Source organism: Apis laboriosa, unplaced genomic scaffold, assembly GCF_014066325.1.
Source record: "Apis laboriosa isolate Shangri-la unplaced genomic scaffold, ASM1406632v1 scaffold9_cov152, whole genome shotgun sequence".
In the NCBI taxonomy this organism is placed as follows: domain Eukaryota; kingdom Metazoa; phylum Arthropoda; class Insecta; order Hymenoptera; family Apidae; genus Apis; species Apis laboriosa.
This window is the reverse complement of record NW_025224966.1, coordinates 6,160,071-6,166,070: the sequence shown is the minus strand read 5'-3', so window position 1 is coordinate 6,166,070 and position 6,000 is coordinate 6,160,071. Positions and strand designations below refer to the sequence as shown.

The window sequence follows — 6,000 nt, the reverse complement described above, 5'->3', positions numbered from 1 at the left end:
TCTCTCTCTCTCTCTCTCTCTCTCTCTCTCTCTCTCTCTCTCTCTCTCTCTCTCGCTCTTTGTCGTTCTTTCCACGTTTTCGCGGCTGACCGTGGTCTGGAATCCTCTTGTTAACTTACTTTCGGCTCTGTCTTCATTTGGGAACACGAGACGATTCCCACTGCCTCGTTAATTGATCGTGCTTTTAACGATTTTCGTCGTTTCGATAATTTGAAAGTGCTTTCAAGGATGGGTGCGTCGGTTGAATGGTTTATGAGATGATTTGGTCGTGGGTATCATGGGTTATTATGGATATAAATGGAAATAAGTGATGTTGGGGGGGGATACGAGTGTTCGAGATAAATTTCGAGGAATATCAGTGATTTCATTTCGCGCATCTGCTGTATAATTTTTATTAAAGTAAATTTATATATAAATTATAACATGGTGATTTAACTTGTAATTTAATATGAAAATGAATTGAAGTTTTTATTATTCATCACTTAGCAATTACAATTGAGAAGTCGTGCGAGAAATAAAATTACGTTTACATTAAATTTAAATATGACTCAACATAAAATAATTCAAAGAAGGTAAATTAAATTCGTACGATAATCTAATAATGGCATTAAATATCGAAAAAAAATATTTCTGAAACACAATTTTCGCGAATATTGATCGAATTGATCAACATCTATCTAATAAAATATCGAAGGAAATTTCTTTTCAGACATGAAATAAACATTTTCTTCGAGCCAAGATTCGATCAATTCGATGCAGATTATTCTGAACACACAAAAAAAAAGAAAAATGATTTATTTGACACGTGACGTCTATTCTACGTCCTCGAATTTCGTGTGATTCGATTAATTGCGGCAGATCGTTTATTTTCCATCGTTTCTTTTCTTTTTTTTTTTTTCTCTCTTTTTACCGGAGACGTGTTTTAACGATCGTCAGCTTTTATAGCAGAGGGAAAGGGATGATCACGGTTGCCAGCTGGAACAAAAGTAACCGCGAAAAGTACAGGAAACGTAAAAAAGGATCGTCTAAACCGCCGCACCTTGAATTGCTCGGGATTATTAAGGAGAAAAGTGGATAGATTAGCGTTCGAAGATTAATGAGACTTTTTATAGTTAATCACCATAACGGAAATTGGAGAATTTGTTGAGAACGAAAAAAAGCTTCTTTTCTCATTTAATTTGTAAACCGAGGCAGGAAATGATGATTATTTAACGATTGAAATATATCTTTGTGAAATTTGTACTTCTTTTAATTAATTATATATTCGTTCTTTTTCGTATATTTTTACCGAAAAAAATTTTTTTTCCATCTTCTCAGCAATGATATTCTTTGGAATATTTTACACATTTTTATTTTTAAGAATTGGATTAAACGATAATCAATATCTAGCGAATAAAATAAATGGTATTACGATTAAAATTCGATATTGAACATTCAAAAATATTGTGAAGTTTTTTAATAATTTAATGTCTTGTACGATATAACGATAATAATATTGTAATAATTAAAAGTGATAATTAAAAGTTTTCAAATTAAAATCATATAAGCTTAATTTTTCGAAAGAAAGTGAAAAATTAAAGCCATGGTATAAAAATGCATCACGTTGTTCTTTTTCAGAGAAGCCTCTGTCCGCGTATAAAATGGCCGGAATTAATTAATCTCCCTTGAAAACAACGCGGTTGAGAATCCTCGAAGCGTTATTAACAGCTTTTTACGTATTTACAATTTTTCGAACATTGCAAACGAATATGTTTCCTTGAAATTTTAATGTCACGATGAATCGATCCGGAAATTTATCCGAAACTTGCTTAAACTTTCATCGCCTATATATTACCTGCTGCTGCTATTTCTCTTGGAAAGGTAATCGCCAATGCCAGGATATCGCAAAATGAATAATTAATATTATTGAGATCATTTCGATTAAGATCCTCGCTTCAATTTAACAAAGTAATAAATTTTAAAACATCTCAAAGATTCTTCGAATTTCTTAAATTCATTTGAATACTTTTTTTTACCCAAAAAAGGAGAAAATTTTCATCTTCAACCAAATAAGAATTATTCCTCGAGATTCAGAAAAAAATTCGTTATAAACAAATTTTCGATCCTTATTCTTTTAATCTTTCCAAAATTACAAATTTTCTTCTTCTCAAACACTAATCCACACAACTTCTTCACACAATTCGATTTATTTCACGAGCCTTCCCTCGACAAATTTATTAGACAAATTTCCTATTTATTAATTCGTCAAATTTTCATTAAAAAAGAGGGAGGGGTAGGATTCAAATTTCACCCGAAATCGATCGATCCCAATTCAAAACACTGTTAACACGATGGAAACATATTTCAAAATATTCCCAAAACATCCGGAATCAGCGTTTCCACGCTGTCAGCCGGATCTCCGCCAAGGCCCCTCCATATCGATTTAATTTCCTGCCGGCTTTATTTCCGCGATAAATTCGCGATAGCCGGTGGCGCCCCCAACGAAAGATCCCCTCGAAGACCTCTCTCTCACACGTGCCTTCATTAATCTCGATCACGTTGCACTTATATAGACACCGGTCATCGAACCGATAAGTGAATTCATCTGCAGTCGATCTGCTGCGACGATATCGAGCGGGCCAGCGATAACTATTATCGATGTTCCGATGTCGAAACGTCGGGGGAACGAGGAAATTAAAAATGTAACCTACCCACGTCCAGGGTAATGGCGCTCGACAGCCTCGGCTGCCATTTTTCAAAAATGGATGAACCACTTTGAAAACTCGAGTATGAAGCAGAAAGCACGATGATTGATTCGAAAAACCATCCTTAATTTCGGTTGTATTACGTGATTTAATTATGATTCTTTAATCCAGTTCTTTTAGTTACAGATAATTCGTAACGAATATTTTGTTTTCTTTTCGATTTGATAAATCGATTTAGAATTAAATATGTTCAAATTGTATGTTTTATCCTTTTTTCTCAAAATAGAAATATTTCATTTTTGAAAGTATCGTATTCTGAGTACAGTCAATATCAGATTATCGATTTGAATCTTACCAATCTGAAGACAAATAACTAGATAATAAAATATTAATTTCTAAGTCAAATACTCACGAAACGAAATAAAAAAAAAAAAAGCAAGAAAGAAAGGAGGAAAGGAAACTCAACTGGTTGTACAAATTCCATCAAAACTGCAAGCGAAACGATGTCAGTTTTAAAATTACGTCGGTGAACAATTCATTCCGCCTCGTCATAGCCGAGTCTCGTCAAATAAATAGCAAGAACAAAGAGGGCAGCGGGATTCATGCTCGTGGGGAAGAATCAGCGTCGCAAATTATCCGACGAAACGAAGCAGCGTTCCGACGAGATAAAAGAATGCCGATAGCAAGCGCGATACTCGTGGTGTCTCGCTGTACCCCGCTTCAAAAACTCGCGGCCGGTCACAATAGTGGATCCGAGTGTTGTCGCAGTTGCTGCACAAGCAATAAACGGTACATCAACTGTGGCGGTGCAGGCCAGATAACAAGCTCCATTGCAACAGGAAGGGAGAGATCCCTTGCCCGCCACTCTACGTATAACTCGGGAATAAATTGCTGGTCAAAAAGTTAGGGATCACCCTGTTTTTCGGTGTGAATTGTATAACTCCGCGCGAAACGTCGATTATTCGAGTACTTTTTTTTTTTTTCTTTCTTTTTTTTAACTGGAGAAAAGGTTAATCGGATTGCCAAGTTATGAATGTTACTTTGGAAATAAATAAATTGGAATGGAAAATTTTTTTAGCATTTTTTCCATGCTATATGGAGCAATTGCGGTAATTTTTTTCTTTTTTTGCGGATAGGAAAATAAAATAATATCTTCTGTTTTGCCCTCTCTGCGTTTCATCATCGATTATTCTTTGAATAATTAAAAGATTAAAGGAATTGCGTTGGTATATACGATTTTCGAAAATTGTATATAGTAGTTGAAGATTTGGAATGTAATTAATGATACTATAAAAATTCTAAATTTTTCCAGACAAAAATCTTCAACAATCTATCTATAATTTCACATCGATACTTTTCTTTAAATATTAGACGATATTATAGAACGATAACAGACGATATTTTCCTGTGTAATTATTCTTGTGCACGTGAGGATGAACGGAAGCGAGCGTGTCGACAGATCTGATATCTGGATAGTTGAGGGGTGTATTGTCGATTGTGGCCAACTATCGGAAATGAACCGATGATCCGAGGCCACGAGGGAGTCCATCCTCGTTTGGCTGTGACGTAGCCGTATCTGCGATAGAAATCAGCCTTCTCCTTTGTTCTTCCCTCTGCCTATATAAACCGACAATATTATTCGCTCTTGATTTTATTCATCAGAGTGACGTATGCGATTTTTTTTACGTTCCATCACGATTTCTCGTTACACGTTCTACTATCATTAAAGTATTGATGGTTTCGCTCGATTCGTGAAATTATAGAATTTTTGTGCAATTTTACGAGCAATAGAAATATATTAAAAATTGATGGAATAATTTTCATAATTATCAACTTCGATATTTGCAATTTGAATCGTTGCTTCGAAAAAAAGAAAACTGATCTCGATACTTTGCATGCTGAAAGCGACATTTTCTCAAACTTTCCTTTAGAGTAATACATCTCCAGTAAATTCACGGAGAAAAACTTGCAACGGCCGTATTATATCGTGCATTTCCTCCCTGCACGACGTTATTAAACGAAGTATAATAACAACCCTTCCATCATCGGGCGATTTTCCATCCGACACGCAGAATGTCTATACTCTCAGTCTCCGATCTCCATCCAACCGACGCTTTCGATACTCGTCCGATAAGTTTCGAAAAGGGGTGGAAAGGGGTGTGGCGAGGATAGGTATAAAAGAAGTTCGATCGAGGATTCCCTCGATATTCTTTTTTTCCCCTTTCCAGTTTCGGTCCCCACCGGCGGCCACGAGGAGGAACAGGAAATAATAAACAAAAGTTTGCGTGAAAACTTTGGTTTTAAAATGATATTAGCCCGTGGGTATCGGAGCCGGGGTGCGGCAACTCGATGCGCAAGGGTGCAAAGTAATGATAAACTTTCGAACAAGAACAAGCCCCCCTCCGCCCACTGTCTGCGAACCTTCTTCCCCTTTTATTCCATCCTTCCTTCGCGTAGTCTTTTCTACTCTCTCTTTCTCTCTCTCTTCTTTTTCTTTCTTTTTTTCTTCTTTTTTGGATCACGCGTCGATCCACTTTCAGCGAGAGAATATGTTCGATTTCTCGGAAGGAAGAAAGGAAGGAAGGAAGGAAGGAAGGAAGGAAGAAAGGAATGGTTTGTTTGATTCGTTCCCATCTTGCTCGCTCGAAATTTGTGCTTTATTTGTTAAATTGGAATAAATTGGAGAATGGTAGGAAAGTTTTTATTCGAGATAACCCGTTTTGAGGATATTATAAATATATTTTTTAAAAATTTCCAGAAAAGAAAAATTTCCTCTGGGAGATTTTCAATAGATATAATTTTAACGGAGAGGGAAAAAGAAGGAGGATATCTTTTATCACGTGCAATTTAATAATAAAATGTTTGTAATGATATTTTACAATTTCAATTCCGAGATAGATTATTTTTATAATGCACACTACGATTCGAAGAAAAATAATTACACGTCTCGTTATTTTTTTTTTTTTTTACAATTACTTTTCTTACAATTATACATCTAACTTTGCAAATATTTCATTTCGTAAATTATTCTCTTTTCCAATTTTTCATTTCCCGCGTAAGATTACTCTCTTCGACAATCTCTTCCTTCCTCTCATTTACCATTCCCTGGAAAATTCGATCTGTTCCTTCATCCTCACGAAATCCATAAGAATTCCAGCCTCCTGCGCGAAATATCACCATTTCGGGACTTGCCGCGCGCAGACGCAATGCTATAAATTCCTTTTTATTTTCGTCCGGTTATGGCACTCATTTTTCCTTTTATTAAATCCTTTTCCCCTCATTCCCATTGCCTCCTTAAAAATCGTTTTCCCGCCGA

At 35.7% G+C, this 6,000-nt stretch overlaps 1 protein-coding gene across 1 annotated transcript in view; it reads left to right on the top strand.

Annotated features, from left to right (window-relative positions):
- The window catches only part of LOC122719919 (mediator of RNA polymerase II transcription subunit 12-like), a 420,913-nt gene that overhangs the window by 192,274 nt on the left and 222,639 nt on the right, over positions 1–6,000 (top strand). The window lies entirely within an intron of this gene.